The sequence below is a fragment of the Panthera onca genome, chromosome E2 (assembly GCF_046562875.1).
Source record: "Panthera onca isolate mPanOnc1 chromosome E2, mPanOnc1 haplotype 2, whole genome shotgun sequence".
NCBI lineage: Eukaryota > Metazoa > Chordata > Mammalia > Carnivora > Felidae > Panthera > Panthera onca.
In genome coordinates, this window is record NC_138353.1 from 421,020 (window position 1) to 438,390 (window position 17,371).

Below are 17,371 nucleotides of genomic sequence, written 5' to 3' on the forward strand. Positions count from 1 at the left end.
TAACTGATAAGGTCTTTAAATTTTTTAAATCCTGTAATCCATTTATATGATGCCAAAGTATACTCAGAGAAGTCTACCTTCCATCACTGTCCTTTCTTTTCTTTTTTTAAAGCTTTTTAATCTATGTAAGTAATCTCTACACCCAACACGAGGCTCAAACTCATGACCCCTAGATCAAGAATTGCATGCTTCTCCAGCTGGGCCAGCCAGGTGCCCCCATCCCTGTCCTTTCAACTTCGATTCTTCTACCACCTGTAAATAAATCCTTTTTCATTAGTTTTGGTTTATTTTTCCTTTGTTCTTTAAATGTATATGAATACACACACACACACACACACACACACACACACACACACAGAAACATAGACATACATGTATATCACCCATATATATGCCTCCTTCCTAATCCCACAAGGAGGTCTTGCAAGTCACTAGCAAATGTGAGGACATGTAAGTGTCCTTTAGGGAAGGGCAGCAAAATATCGGGATCAACAATTCAATTGATGGTTTTTCAGTCATTGAAATCATTAAGCATCTAGTATGTGCCAGGTATGGGTAATGACCTAAAGAGGTAAAGGAATAATCTGGGCAGGTATCTGGTGGAAGGGTGTTCTAGTCAAGAGGTACAGCATGTGTAAAGGCCCTGAGGTACGAGCATATCGTGCATGTAAGAGCACCAGGAAGAGGACCCATGTGGCTGGACCTGAGTGAGGCAGAGGAAAAGGAGTGGACAATGAGCTCAGAAAGGCAATAGGAACTAACCTGGTCAGGCCTTTCAGGCTGTGGCATGGGCTTTTACCCTGAAGGAGGTGGAAACCCATAATAGTTTTGAGCAAAGGAGGGAGATGCCACAGGAACTCTGGCTGCTGTGGAGAAATAGACTTGAGAACAAGGATAGAAGCAGGAAGGTTGGTGACATGATCACTCTAAGAGATTCTGGCAGCTGGGCAGAAAGTGAAAGCAGGCTGCATTCTGGGTGGATTTGAGCATGATACTGTCAGGACCTGCTGCCCAGTCACACTCAGGATATGAATTAGGAGGGTGCAGACACCAATGAGGTTTCAGCCTGCACCAGGGAAAGAACACAAATGCTGGTGACAATACAGACAAGGCTGTGAGAGGGGCTGGGAATGGGGGAAGCACCAGCATTTGGTTTGGGGCATGTAAGATGTTCATTAGACTTTCAAGTGCAGTGTCAAGGAGGCAGGTGACTGTTTTAGTCTGGAGTTCAGGGAAGAGTCTGGGCTGAGGTTATACACCTGGAGTCATAGAAAGCAATAGAAGATCCAAAGAAATGAGACGGCTGACTAGAAGAAGGAGCAGAGGGGGGAGTGCTTATTAGCAGAGGAGCCTGATAAATGGGAGAGAACGTAGTGTGAGAAGCAACACAGCAGGGGCAGATTGGGACTTTCTTTCCCAAACCTGAGGCACTTTGGCGTTCGTGGGCTTCTTCTTTCATAAAAAAAATTTAGAAAATTATATTTGATGACTGCATTGGTATAAAGATTAATGTAGTCCAGATAGGATTTTTCACTTCTAATTTTAAAAGAAATTATACCATTTTTGTGGACCCTCAAAGGTATCTTGGGCCCCGGATACTGTGTTTTCTGTAACTGATGGAGAAGTCTGGGAATTGAAATATCAGAGGCCACACACACCGAGGGGCTAGAGCCTGATGAAGCTGGGGGGGGGGGGGGGGGGCGGGGGGCGCTCAGGGCTCAGATCAGGCATGGCCTTGTAAACTGAGTGAAGGATTTTATTTTTAAGAGGAATATGTATACGAACGGAGAAGGCACCAAGGAGAGACACTTGGTTTGGCTGCTGCCCAAATTCCCCTTCACGGAGGGTCCTGCTGTTAGCTGTGAGCTCTTTCAGGAGCCAAGGTAATGCTCCTTGCCCAGCAGCCCGGCCACTCAGCAAATAAGGCCGTGGTCCAAAGGCCTGAATGTTTGCACTTAACATGACACTCCGTTAACTGGCCGTCTCTGTTCTGGAGCTCATTGCTGGGTAGCACTGTGGTCTGACAGTGCCTCCTGCGCAATCCGGCTTCCTCCTCCTTTTATTCTTTTTCTTTCTTTTACCAGTGTTATTCCCCAACAAACCATCCGAGGGAGTAAGAATAGGGAAGCCTTGAGAAATTGCTGTAGGGACAAAAAACGGGGAAACAGAGTCGGCCACCTCACAGACTTTTTGGCGATTAAACAACCTCTTTATATCCCTGTGGTTTCTCACTGCCACAAGCATCTTGTTTTTGCCCAAGCCCAAAGCACGCGTGCACACCAAGACACATTTAGCTTGCAAATGAGTGAGAATGACCGCATCCACTGGGGGCGCTAGCGGACTCCTGGTAGATCTTGGCTAGAGTAGCCCCACGAGAAAAATCATACTGCGCTTGCGTGTAGTCCAGCACTGCCCATGTGTAATGATACACAGAAGGCTTGGAAGTCCCCTCCTATTCCCAGAATTCTACATGAATATTTCACCTCTTTATTATAACTGTTCACAAAGATCAGAACCGTACACGTACCCTGCGACTAAGATGCTCTAGCTAAATGCCCCTGCAGTCCTCCCCCTCTTAAAGTGGGCTTCTTTTGCTTTGCAATAAAGCTGATTCTGCTATGCTTTACTCTGATTCATCCTTGAAATCTTTCTACCCTGAAGTCAAGAATCTGGCACTGGCTAATGGTCAAAGTCTCAGGTGTGGAGAACTCCCCTAGTTTCTGGTATCACTTTTGCACTTTTAACTCCCATCTCAGTGTATGCTGACCCTGAACTGCACCACCTAGGGAAGCCAGACAAAATCAGAGGAAAAGGAGCTTCCATGTAAAAGTTCATACACGTTTGTGAAATCAATAGATTCCAGCATAAAATGAATAAACAATATTAAGTGATTAGTCCCCCCCCCCCCAAAAAAAACTGGGTATTAATGAAGCAACATACAGGAAACGTGCAAATTTGCTAATTATTAAGGACATGCAAGTTAAATCAACGATACACTGCAATTTCTGGATTGGATATTGTGGTAGACAGAATTGTGAGAATGTTATACCATGATTAGTTTGGGTTGTATGGCAAAGACGAGGGGATTTTGAAGATAGGTTCCAAATTAGTTGACATAGGCTAATCAAAAGGGAAATTATTCTGGGTCGGCCTTAGTCTGAAGTCTTTAAAAGAGTGTTTAGAGAGTCTCTCCTGCTGGTTTGGAAGAAGCAACCTGTTGTGAGCTCTACAAGTGCAAGGAGATGTACTCAGGCACGACCCGAATGAGCTTGAAGCAGAGTCTTACCCAGTCAAGTGTGTACATGACACCCTGACTGCAGCCTTTGTAGACCCTTAGACAGAGACCCAGTTAAGCTATGCCAAACTTCTGACTCACAGTAACTATGAGATGATAAATGCATGTTGTTTTCAGCTGCTAAAGTTATGGTAGCTTGTTACACAGCAAGAAAAGCAATAGAGATATGAAACGGACCTGGGAACAAGCCCCAGGTGGGGGAAAAAAACATTGTGTACCTGGGGCGCTTTCTGTTGTTGCACTGCTTCTCCTACAGAGTAGAACCATGATGCAGCCAGGCTGGGGCCCCGACTTATATACAAGCTAGACTTCAAACAGGATCCTGGCTCCAAAAAGCATTAAAACAGCTGGCTGAGTAACCTGCCAATATCGGTCAATCAGGGCCAATCAGAATGACGCATCCCCCCCCAACCCCTCATTAGAGTATTGGGCCAGAGTGGGAACTTGAGAGAACACTCCTAAGTAAGCAGGGCCTTTCCCCTACTATGAGAGGTGAGTTTCACTGCTGTCTGTTAGTGCTGTCTCCTTTCAGCTTGAGCTGTGACTGCAATAAAGCCTTGCTTGTGCCTTTGATTTCTCCTCCCACTTTATTTGTATAGTTGCTGGTCCCGAGAACTTGACTCTGGAGACACCTGCTGGTGAGTGTAGGTGAGAGATGTATGAAGGGAGATTTCATTAATACATAAAACTTTTTTTTTTAAGTTTATTTATTCTTTTTAAAATAATTTTTTATGTTTCTTTATTTTTGAGATAGAAACAGAGCATGAATAGGGGAGGGGCAGGGAGAGAGAGACACAGAATCTGAAACAGGCTCCAGGCTCTGAGCTGTCAGCCCAGAGCCTGACACAGGGCTCAAACCCACCAACCGTGAGATCATGACCTGAGATGAAGTCGGACACTTAACTGACTGAGCCACCCAGGCACCCCAAAGTTTATTTATTTATTCTGAGAGGGAGAGAGAGAATTCCAAGCAGGCTCTACACTATCGCTGCAGAGCCCTACACAGGGCTTGAACTCAGGGCCGTGAAATCATGACCTAAGCAAAAGCCAGGAGTCAGATGCTTAACTGACTGAGCCACCCGGGTACTCCTGTATAAAACTGTTTAAAATGTTCATACTATTCTTTCTGGGATTTACAAATTCCACTTCTATGAGTTCTTTAAAAGGCCTTAGTAGTTAAACAATAGTAAATTCGCATTGAGAGTTTAGTGTGTGTAGAGCACATAGGTATTAGCAATACAGTCCTCACACAGCTCTCTACTCCGATTTTCAGATGACGAAGGTGAGTTTTAGAGAGTTGAGGTCTTTTTACTTAAGCGATGAAGCTAGAAAGCATCTGTGCTAATCTGAGGCACAGGCTGTGCCTGTTTGAATCCACAGCCATTCTTAATCTCATTTGATTATTATCAGAATAAGCCCAATGTTGGATATGTAGATAGTGATAAATCACATATTGCCAAATGTTTATTGTTCAATTTAGGGGCAGGGCACATGGGTGCTCACACAATCTTAAGTTTTCTGACTCTTTGAAAATGTTCTAAATAGAATTTTGAGGAAAAGTAAATCCAATAAATGCAACATTTTCTAAGGTTCATGTATCTTTGGCTGAGGGAGTTACCCCTCATTCCTTTCTAGACACACTGTCTCCAAGCCATTGATTTTCCTTGTATTAAAAAAAAAAATCCTGGGGGCGCCTGGGTGGCTCAGTCTGTTAAGCCTGGGACTCTTGATTTCGGCTCAGGTCATGATCTCACGGTTTGTAGGTTCAACCCCAACTTTGATCTCTGCGCTGATAGCACTGCACCTGCTTGGATTCTCTCGCTCTCGCTCTCTGCCCCTCCCCCACTTGCTCCTGCTCTACCTCTCTCACCATATTCTGGTAGGAATACCTAGGTCTCTACCGCCCCCTACAGGCCATCTCCGTGTAGCAACGCGTGTAGCCCGCAAGGGTGAATCCAGGGAGGACTGCGGTGGGTTTCAGGCTCTGGACCGCCTGAGCTAGACTCCCCGGACGATTTTTCCTTCCACTTGGGAGGTCACCTTAGAGCCCAGCGGCCAGGATCCTCCCTGAACACCTTGAAGACCTAGACATCCACGATCCGCTGCCCTCTCCCCCCGTCGCTGGTAGAGGGCGACACCGCTGCAGCTAACTAGATTCCGCGAGGAGATGGCGCGCCCGGTCCCGCGGCCTTCTGGGAGATGTAGGCAACCGGGGGGCCGGGTAACACGCATGCGTAGTGGAGAATCTCAGAAGCGGGTGACTTGAGCAGGGAGGGGTGGGCGTCTGCTTCGCTAGTGGCAGGAGGTGTAGAACCTGGCGTCTATCTTGCTGCCGGTGGTAAAGCTGCGCGGGTAGCGCTAGGGACGAGGAAGCGGCGAGGCAGCCGGGAGGACCCGGGCGGGGTCGCAGGCGGCTCCAGCGGGGGCAGGTGCCTACTGGTGGCCTTCACTGGAGGTCGTCCCCCAGATCCGCTGTCCCGGCGCGGGCCTCACTTTCTCCGGGTCCAACGCCCCCTCCCCCCTCCCAAAGGAGTAGTTCAAGTCCTGTCCAGTCACAGGAGACAGCTCAGGTCTCAAGAGTCCTCGGACCCACTGACCTTGAAGCTAAGAGGCAAGTTCTGAGCCCCATCCCCGCTCCCAGTGTACGGTGGTGAGCAGGGACTGGATTCTCAAAGGAAAAGGCAGTTTCCAGTGTACAGCACTTACGAAATCCTGCCCTGATTACAGAGGAGGCTTTTTTTTTTTTTTTTTTTTTTTTTTTTTAAGACCCTGATTCCTCCCTCTGAGAGAAACCCCTTATTCTATGTCCTCTGGGATCCCTGGTCAGGCCTCTGGGAGGCCTTTTCTCCATTCTGGAAGGGGGCATCACAAACACACAAATCAAAAAATAAGATATTAACATCACCCCCAGATACCCCCGCTTCTGTTTCATTCCAGTCAATATCATTTCCCCTCCAAACGTTCACAAACATTATCCCGATTTCTGTTACCATGGAGACTTTTTGTCGGTTTTTGAACTTTACATAAATGGGGTTTTGAAGTATGCGTTTTTGTTTCTCTTCTTTTGCTCAACGCTGTGTTTGTGAGATTCATCCTTTTTGTTGTTGTTTTTGTAGCAGTTTGGTCCAGTGCTCCACTGTATGAAAACGCCAAATTCACTTAATTCTACTATTGGTAGATATTTGGGTGGATGATGCTTTGGGACTTTCATGAACACTATTGTTATGGACATTCTTGCATGTACACTGGTTGCATCTTGGTATACCTTTCTGATTGCAAATAGGCCCAGGAGTGGAATTGCTGGGCGACAGGTTGTCCTATTGTTGAGCTTTAGTAGATGCTGCCAAACAGTTTTCCAAAGTGGTTATATTACTTTATACTCCTAAAGTAGTATGTAGAAGTTTCAATTGCTCTACATTCTTGCCAACACAAAGATATTATGAGTCCTTTTAATTTTAGCCATTCTGGTAGGTGTGAAGTGCTATGTCCATTTTTTAAAATTTCCCTGATTGAGCTATAATTTATGAGCAACAAAATGCACCCATTCTAAGTGCATAGTTCAGTGTGTTTTGGCAAATGTATGCAATCCTAGAACCACCCACATAACCAATGCAGGGAACATTTCCATTACTCCAAAAGTGTCCTGTGCCCCTATTAGTTGATTCTCTCTCCTCACCCAAGACTCTTGCAACCCTGATCGCTTTCTGTTTCTACAGTTTTGTCCTTTCTAACATCTGATATAATCTCTGGTGTTCAAGCTGGTGTAAGCCAATTACAGCCTATCTCTCCAACTGACTACAGCTGAAATCTCTGAATAGAATTCAAAGACAACTACCTGGGGTGCCTGGGTGGCCCAGTCAGTTAAATGTCAGACTTCTGCTCAGGTCATGATCTCATGATTCGGTTCGTGGGTTCAAGCCCCGCATCAGACTCTGTGCTGACAGCTAGGAGCCTGGAGCCTGCTTTGGATTCTGTGTCTCCCTCTCTTTATGCCCCTCCCCTGCCCACACTCTGTCTCTCTCTCTTTCTCAAAAATAAACATTAAAAAAAAAAAAAACCCAACTACCTAAGAATGCTGAAAAGTAAACAATATCAGGCAGATTGGGTGATTTGGTACAGAATTTAAAAACTTGAATAATGATATGTATGTAATAGAGGTGTGTTTGTGTTTTCTCCCCTTATATTTTCTCCCAGTTTTGACAGATGGACAGCCCAAATCCTGGAACTGTAAAATAGGCTCAGCCAGCAAGACTCCAGGAAACTCCCCCTCCCCCATTTCTAGCCAGAGGACCAGTAAAAGAAACCTTAGTTGACTGAAGAGTTTTAGGGGAATTCTAATCTTTTCCTGCTCTTTCCACCCACCACTTTGCCTGGAAAGCACACCCCATTGCACAGAACTGCACAATAGAACAAAACCAAAGCTTAGAGAAACCTGCCTCTGTGGTCAGAGAAAGCAGAAAGAGGACACTTCTGTCTGAAGAATGTGGGGGAATTTCCCAATTACTTTTTCTGTTGCTTTCTTCTCACTCCTAAATCCCAAAGATGGCCCAGTGGCACAGAACTGAACTCTGAAAGAAACCCAAGTTTCTGGCCAGAGAAACTAGGGAAAAGAGCTGCTGGTTGCCCAAAATTGGGAGGGGAAATCCTGGTGAGGAGAGAGCTGAAGAAGAGGATTCTCACACTCCATTTATGAACTGACATAAGTCCTGGGCTCACCCTCGTGAGCAAACATGAAACAGAGCCAAAGAGGCATAAGAAAGGCTTTGGGAACTGAAACAAACATAAAACAAAACCAACATTCCAGGATACCCCTGAGCGATGCATATGTCAGGTAGACCCCAACACCATAGGACGCTTTGAAACTGAAATGACATTGGAATACCATCCACAGAAAATGAGGCAGAACTTACAGTCTAAACCTAGCTGGGTTGATTGCTGATAGAACAGACAATTCGACATTTCCAGCTAATTTTAACAAATCCCGGAGTCTCACAACATAACATTCAAAATATCCAGGGCACAATCCAAATTATTTGATATAAAAATGACCAGGGAAATATGACCAATGACCAACACTTAGAGAAAAAGACTCAGATGCCAATCCTGAGATGACCCAGATGTAGCAATTATCAAAGACTTTAAAGCAGCTATTATAACCATGCTCCTTGAGGTAAAGGTAAACACAAATGAAATAGAAAGGTGGAATTCTCCCTTAGTACGGAAGTTAAAACTGGAACTTGAAATTAGACCATAGAAATTTTGGACTGAAATAGAGAGTTCACCAAATGGATGTGCTCAGGAGCAGAATAAAATAGCAGAGGAAAGAATCAGTGAACTTGAAGATAGATCAAACTGAAGAATAAGCAGAACAAAATGATAAAAAAAATAATGAACAGAACCTCGGTGACCTATGGGAAAATATCAAAAGATCTCAAGTTGTGTCATTAAAACATCACGAAAGGATAAAGAGTAGCGACGGAAAAAAAACTTGAAGAAATAATGGCTACAAACTCCCCAAATTTGGAAAAAGGCATACATTTACAAACTCAGGAGTCTCAGCCATCCCCAACAGAAAACTTATGCCTATATATCATAAGCTGCTAAGTACTGCCCCCCACCAAAGGAAGGAAGGAAGGACAAAAGAGAATATTGAAAGCAACAAGCTAAAAATAATTTTAAAAAGGAAACATTTCATGTAAAAGAGCAATGATTCCAGTGATGGAGGACATCACATCAGAAATCATAGAAGTGACGAGAGAGTGGGAAAACATCTTTAAAGTGCTGAAAGGAAAAAGAAACAAAAACAAAAAACTCTCTGTCAAATGGAAAACCCATATCTAGCAAAAATATCCATCAGAAATGAAGCAAAGGAAAGGCATTCTTAGATGAAGAAAAAGTAAGAGACTTCATCACCAGCAAAGCTGCTCTATTAAAATGCTAATGGAAGTTCTTCAGGCTGAAAGGAAATAACACCAGAAGGATAACTGGAATTTCAAGAATGAAGGAAGAACAGCTGAAATGATAACTATTTGGGTAAACATAATAACTTTTTTCTCCTTTTTAAAAAAATGTTTTATTTATTTTTGAGAGAGAGAGAAAAGAGAGAATGAACGGGGGAGGGGCAGAGGGAGGAGACACAGAATCTGAAGCAGGCTCCAGGCTCTGAGCTGTCAGCACAGAATTTTGAACAAAATTCCATTAGAAAAAAGCAAGAGTTCTGGTGATGACAGTTTCTCATTGGCTCAGTTGTAGGGGCGGTTGATTTTTTGTGGGAAATGCAGTTTCCATCTTCTGTTGGGACCTGTAATAGATGATTCTTTTCTGTTGGGAGTCTTCTGATGGGTTCTGTTACTGACAACTCTCGACGTGCAGTGGTACAGCATGACAGCTCCACCGCTGGCCTCCCAACTCCTTTGTAGTGAGTTTTCCCTGTATTAATTTCACCGCGTGAATATTGACAGCAAAAATTATATTGCCTGAGAACTTTTCAGTGTATGTAGATATAATACACATGGGTAAAGGGATCTATGTGACCGTAAGGCACCTATAGTTTACTTGAAGTATAAAATATTACCCCTAGATAGACTACTACAAGTTAGATATGTGGGGCGCCTGGGTGGCTCAGTCAGCTGAGCGTCCGACTTCAGCTCAGGTCATGATCTCACACTCTGTGAGTTCGAGCCCTGCGTCGGGCTCTGTGCTGACAGCTCAGAGCCTGGAGCCCGCTTCAGATTCTGTGTCTCCCTGTCTCTCTTCTCCTCCCCTGCTCATGCTCTGTCTCTCTCTGTCTCAAAAATAAATAAAAGCATTAAAATTTTTTTTAAAATAAAAGTTAGGTATGTATACCATAATCCCTAGAGGAACTACTAAAAAATGCAAAGATATATAGTTAAAACGTCTATAGATAAACTAAGATGGAATGCTACAAAGTGTTCAAATAATCCAGAGAAGTCAGGAAAACGGAAACAAAGGAACAAATCACGGAAGAGGTAAACTGAAGACAAACAATATTTTAGGCCTAAATCCGACCTTATAAATAAGTACATTAAAAGTAAATGATGTATGAGTGCCTGACTGGCTCCATCTATAGAATATGTGACTCTTGATATCAGGGTTGGGAGTTTGAGCACTACATTGTGTGTAGAGTTTAGTTGTTTTTTTTTATTTTATTTTTTTTAACGTTTATTTATTTTTGAGACAGAGAGAGACAGAGCATGAACAGGGGAGGGGCAGAGAGAGGGAGACACAGAATCTGAAGCGGGCTCCAGGCTCTGAGCAGTCAGCACAGAGCCCGACGCAGGGCTCGAACTCATGGACCATGAGATCATGAGCTGAGCTGAAGTCGGACGCTTAACCGACCCAGCCACCCAGGCGCCCCTGTAGAGTTTAGTCTTAAAGAAAGTGAATGACAGGGGCTCCTGGGTGGCTCAGTCAGTTGAGCATCCGACTTCAGCTCAGGTCATGATCTCACAGTTCGCGGGTTCGAGCCCCAAGTCGGGTTCTGTGCTGACAGCTTGCTCAGAGCCTGGAGCCTTGGATTCACAGAGCTTTGGATTCTGTGTCTTCTTCTCTCCCTGCCCCTCCCCCATTCACACTTTGTCTCTCAAAAATAAATAAATGTACAAAAACTTTTTAAAAAGTGAATGACATAAACAAATTAAAAAACAGTGTCATATTGTTGAAAACCAACCCCCATGCTTTGGAGCCACAATATAATGCAAAGATAGAGTTTGGGATAAAGAGAAACAATAGCTTTATTGCTTTTCCAGGCAGAGAAGGTTACAGCAGGCAATGACCTTCAAAAAGCTACAAGCCTGTCTGGAGGAAGGGGTTGGGGATTCATAGGGAAATACAGGATCTAGATGTTTTTGACAAGAATTGTGTGTTTGCTGCTAGCCTCCTTTGTCCGACTGAGACACCCAGGTGCCCCTATTTATTTATTTATTTATTTATTTATTTATTTATTTTTAAATGTTTATTTATTTATTTTTGAATGAGAGAGTGAAGGCAGGGGGAGGGGCAGAGAGGAGAGAGAGAGAATCCCAAGTAGGCTCCAACGCTTAACCACCTGAGCCACCCAGGTGCCCAGAAAAAGGTTACTTTAAAAGCAAGCTTTGTGGGCGCCTGAGTGGCTCAGTCAGTTAAGCATCCAATTTTGGCCCAGGTCATGATCTCTCAGTTCCTGAGTTCGAGCCCTGCATCGAGCTCTGCACTAACAGATCAGACCATGGAGCCTGCTTTGGATTCTGTGTCTCTCTCTGACCCTGTGCCACTCATGCTCTGTCTCTCTCTCTCTCAAAAATAAATAAACATAAAGAAAAATTTTTTAAATAAAATAAAATCGAGCTTTGCTGAAGCATGAGTGCAGCCATTTTGAATTTTGTTCAGCTTTATGCGTTTAAGTAATTTTGATAATGGATAAAACACAAACAAAAACAAGACCCAACTGTATACTATCTTCAAGATTCCCATTTTAATACAATGATATAGGTAGGTTAAAGGTAAAAATACGGGAAAAAAATATATGGCAAACACCAATCAAAAGAAAGTTGGAGTGACTATGCTGTTATCAAAGTAGACTTTTTTTTTTTAAGTTTATTTACCTATTTTGACAGACAGAGACAACGTGAGTGGGGGAGGGGCAGAGAGAGAGAGAGAGAGAGAGAGAGAGAGAGAGAGAGAGAGAATCCTAAGCAGGCTCCGTGCTGCCAGCGCAGAGCCTGATTTGGTGCTCCAACCCAGGAAGGTGAAAGATCATGACCTGAGCCGAAACCAAGAGTCTGATACTTAAGCAACTAAGCCACCCAAGTGCCCCAGACAAAGTAGATTTCAGAGCAAAGAAAATAGCCAAAGATTAGAAAGGACATAAATTAAAGATAAAAGTTCAAATTTATGAAGAAGACATAATTCATCTGAATGTGCATGCGCCTGACAATAGAACTCCAAAATAAATGAGGCAAAAACTGGTAGAATTAAAGAAAAACTAGATCCATAATTATAGTGGGAGACTTTAATACTCCTCTCTCTGTAATTAATAGAACAAGTTGGGTAGTTCAGTCAGTTGAGCGTCTGACTCATTTAATTTCGGCTTAGGTCATGATCTCACGGTTCATGGGATCAGGCCCCTTGTCTGGCTCTGTGCTGGCAGTGTGGAGCCTGCTTGGGATTCTCTCTCACCCTCTCTTTGCCCCTCCCTGCCTCTCAAAATAAATAAATAAACATTAAAAAAAAAAAAGAGAACAAGTAGTTGGAGATTTATGAAAATATAGAAGACTCAAATAACACTATGAACAAACTTCACTAGTTTGTGATTTGCCCCATCATAAACCACATTTCTGACCCATTTTCCCATACTTAAAAAATTATTTTAAGTGGGCTCTACGCCTAACGTGGGGCTTGAATTCATGATCCCAAGATCAAGAGTCGCATGCTCTACCCACTGAGCCAGCCATGCGCCCCTTCCTATACTCTTTTTTTACAAAAACTGAATCACAATACTGCTTAATATAATCTTTTGCTCACTATATGGTGAACTTATTTGTATATGAATAATTATAGGATTGTTGTGGGACCCTTGAGCATGAAGGTCAAGAAAGAATTCTTAAGACGTTTTCCAGGTCAAGTTATTTAAGTTTATTTAAGTCACACAGGGACAGGACCTGTGGGCAGAAAGAGCTGCACTTTTGCTATATGAAACTGGTGTTATATGCTTTTAGTGCTGAAGGTGTGGGGATGTGCAGGGAGTATTAGGTCATAAATGTCTTCTTTGAATTTCCACTTGTAAAACTACTTTTGCAAGATTTCTCTGGTACTTATCATTCAGCTGGATATTAACTATCAGTGAGATGTTCAGGCAGTCGTGAATCTCTTTAAGAAGAAGAGAAAACTTTGCACCCTCAGCAACCTTAAAGATTTAAGGGTCAAGATTATTCAGGGGGTCATGATGTGGGGAACAAAGGTGGAAGGAAATGGTAGATAAAGTAAATTTCCTTATAACCCGTTGACAAATTCTTGAGTCAGGCACAGTATAACATTTCTCCTGGAACCCCACTTCAAATTACATTAATTGGATTGAATAAAAATGGCATGATCAAACTATTAAAAAAAAAAAAAAGAATGTAGCAACCAGTACTTATTTGACCTTTGTTGGAACTATGCAGGCTATATAGTTCAGCCTTCTGGGCTAAAGGTGAACATTTTTCTGCTTCTATCCCTTTTCAGGACTAGAACTTTCTTCCTATCTTTTTTTTTTTTTTTTTTTTTTAATTTTAGGTTTATTTATTTTTGAGAGAGAAAGAGAGAGAGAGAGAGAGAGAGAGAGAGAGAGAGAGAGACACTTACACAATGCATGAGTAGGGGAGGGGCAGAGAGAGAGAGGGAGACACAGAATCCGAAGCAGGCTCCAGGCTCTGAGCTGTCAGCACAGAGCTAGACTTGGGCCTCAACTCACGAACTGTGAGATCATCACCTGAGCCGAAGTTGGACACTTAACCAACTGAGCCGCCCAGGTGCCCCTTCCTAAATTTTTATCTTAGAAATAATTTTAATCTTACAAATGTTAAAAAGCAAAATTCAACCAAGTAAATTTGAACTCTGGGGGATGAAGATGGCCCATATAACAGACTACGTTTTCGGTACAGACTAGGAAATTTGTGACAACAGGTTAAGACTATAGTTCTGAGGGAGATTGAGAGTGCAGTTAGTTTAGAATGTATTAAATCCGGATTTGATTGCTAGGCCTAAGTAACACCATTTTGGGCCTGTGGTTTTATATTTTTAAGATTTTATTTTATTTTTCATATGAAATTTATTGTCAAATTGGTTTCCATACAACACCCAGTGCTCCTTCCAAGGGGTGCTCTCCTCAATGCCCATCACCCACCCCCCTCTCCCTCCCACTCCCCATCAACCCTCAGTTTATTCTCAGCTTTTTAAAAAAATTTTTACTTTTTATTTTTTAAAATTTACATCCAAATTGGTTAGCATATAGTGAAACAATGATTTCAGGAGTAGATTCCTTAATGCCCCTTACCCATTTAGCCCATCCCCCCTCCCACAACCCCTCCAGCAACACTCCAGTTTGTTCTCCATATTTATGAGTCTCTTCTGTTTTGTCCCCCTCCCTGTTTTTATATTATTTTTGTTTCCCTTCCCTTATGTTCATCTATTTTGTATCTTAAAGTCCTCATATGAGTGAAGTCATATGATTTTTGTCTTTGACTAATTTCACTTAGCATAATACCCTCCAGTTCCATCCACGTAGTTGCAAATGGCAAGATTTCATTCTTTTTGTTTCCCGAGTAATACTCCATTGCATATATATACCAAATTTTCTTTATCCATTCATCCATCAAGGGACATTTGGGCTCTTTCCATACTTTGGCTATTGTTGATAGTGCTGCTATAAACATGGGAGTACATGTGTCCCTTCGAAACAGCACACCTGTATCCCATGGATAAATGCCTAGAAGTGCAATTGCTGGGTCGTAGGGTAGTTCTATTTTTAGTTTTTTGAGGAACCTCCATACTGTTTGTCTGGAGTGGCTGCACCAGCTTGCATTGCCACCAACAATGCAAAAGAGACCCTCTTTCTCCGCATCCTTGCCAACATCTGGTGTTGCCTGAGTTGTTAATGTTAGCCATTCTGACAGGTGTAAGGTGGTGTCTCATTTTGGTTTTGATTTGTATTTCCCTGATGATGAGTGATGTTGAGCATTTTTTCATGTGTCGGTTGGCCATCTGGATGTCTTCCTTGGAGAAGTGTCTATTCATGTCTTTTGCCCATTTCTTCACCGGATTATTTGTTTTTTTGGGTGTTGAGTTTGACAAGTTCTTTGTAGATTTTGGATACTAACCGTTTATCTGCTATGTCATTTGCAAATATCTTTTCCCATTCTGTCGGTTGCCTTTTAGTTTTGCTGATTGTTTCCTTTGCTGTGTTAAGATTTTATTTTTAAGTAATCTCTACACATAATATGGGGCTCAAACTCACAAACTTGAGATCAAGAGTCTCATGCTCCACCTACTGAGTCAGCCAGACACTTGTATGGTTTTCTTTTTAACACGGAAAAGTTGTAAAAATAGTAGACTTCCTGTAGACCTTTCACTAGCTTTCCCTAATGTTAACATTGTAGGTAACCATGATATATTTATCAAAGCTAGGAAATTACCAGTGTGCCTGGCTGGTGCTAATCGAAAAAGCATGCGACTCTTGATCTTGGGGGTTCGAGCCCTACGTTGGATGTAGAGATTACTTAGAAATTAAAAAAGAATTTTTTTAACCTAGGAAATTACCATTGGTTCAATGCTACTGACTGAAGTACAGACTTTATTTGAATTTTTCCCCCCTAATGTCTATTTTTGTTTCAGGATCCCACATTGCATTTATTTGTGGTGTCTCCTTAGTCTTCTCCAGTCTGTGACAATTCCTCAGTCTTTCCTTGTCTTTCATGACCTCAATACTTTTGCAGAATACTGCTCGGTTATTTTCTATAATGTCTCTCAGTTTGGGTTTGTCTGGTGTTCTCATGATTAGATTGAGATGGTGCATCTTTGACAAGAATTCCACGAAGGTCATGGTTAAGGTGATGCCTGCCAGGTTTCTCCACTGTCAAGTTACTGTTTTTCCCTTCATAATTAAATAACAGGGGTGCCTGGGTGGTTCAGTTTGTTAAGTGTGGGACTCTTGATTTTATTTAGCTCAGGTTAGTCTGCACACTGGGCACAGAGCCTGCGTGAGATTCTCCGATTTCCTCTCCCACTGCCCCCCCCCACCCCCTACTGATGTGCTCTCTCTCTCTCTCTCAAAAAAAAATTAGTTAATTAAAAATTAAAAAAAATAAACATATTGTGGGAGATTCTAGGAGAATCATCTCATTCTTTCCCAGGCTGTGTTGGAAGATGCCAACCTAGTACTTTGGGCCTCAAACCCTACATGGGCTACTCTGGGGGTCCTACCATCCACTCCCAATGTTAATGCTAGATGGTGGGAGTAGGAATATTTATTTTTTTGCATATATCCGAATGGTTATTGGAATTTACACACATATATACATAAGACTGAGAATGTGTATCTTTTTTCAAGCATATTGTCTATTACTAATTATAACTTACATATTTTTTCTATAATGCATACACTGATTTTTAGTATTCATATTCTATATAAAATCCTTACTTAGCTTTCCTATTAATTCAAAATTGTGCGGGTACCTGGATGGCTCAGTCCGTTAAGTGTCTGAGTCTTGATTTACCCTCAGGTCATGATCTCATGGTTCAAGAGACAGCCCGGAATGGGGCTCTGCACTGACAGCATGGAGCCTGCTTGGGATTCACTCCCTCTCTCTGCCATTCCCATACTTACTCTCTCTCTTCAAATAAATAAACATTAAAAATTGTGTAGCTTATTTTGATTAAGTAAATAATAATACTGTCAATGAATAATAAGTGTACTTAATCTGAATTTTATTTTTATTTAAAGTTTATTTATTTATTTTGAGAGAGAGAGAGAGAGAGAAAGCATGAGTCAAGGAGGAGGAGAGAGGGAGAGAGAGAGAGAATCCCAAGCAGGCTCCTCGCTGCCAGCGGCAGGGCTGGAACCCAGGAACCATGAGATCATGATGCAAGGCGAAATCCAATACTTAATCCACTGAGCCACTCAGGCGCTCCTGAATTTTAACAGATTTTTCTGGAAAAAAAAAAAAAAATATATATATATATATATATATATATAGTAAGAGACTTATTTTACTCAAAATTATAAAATACGCAGTAAGTAAAAATAAGGCTGTATACAATAATAATGGCGTCAGATTAAAACCACAGGAGAAAAAAATTACCCACGAGTCCATATTGATATCAATAAATAGGTGAATAAATAATTGGAGACGACAGGACAGCTCTTCCGGACAACTTTCTCCGACGACCCGCGCCGGTGGGGGTCAGGGCTGAGTGAGGCACAGGCGCACGACCCGCCGGCTGAGTCCTGACCCCAGCCCTCCCACGGACGTCGCGGAGGGTCTACAGCTCTGCGCAGCCACCAGAACAGCGGAAGTCCCGAAACTGCCGCGCCACTGCCCG

At 42.6% G+C, this 17,371-nt stretch overlaps 1 long non-coding RNA gene across 1 annotated transcript; it reads right to left on the minus strand.

The window, feature by feature from the left end:
• Positions 1–16,744: 16,744 nt before the first annotated feature.
• Positions 16,745–17,354, minus strand: LOC132691246 (uncharacterized). Its single transcript, XR_009615638.3, has 2 exons — positions 17,131–17,354; positions 16,745–16,979 (listed from the first exon to the last, which is right to left on the minus strand). It is a non-coding gene; the product is annotated as an uncharacterized LOC132691246 (long non-coding RNA).
• Positions 17,355–17,371: the final 17 nt, after the last annotated feature.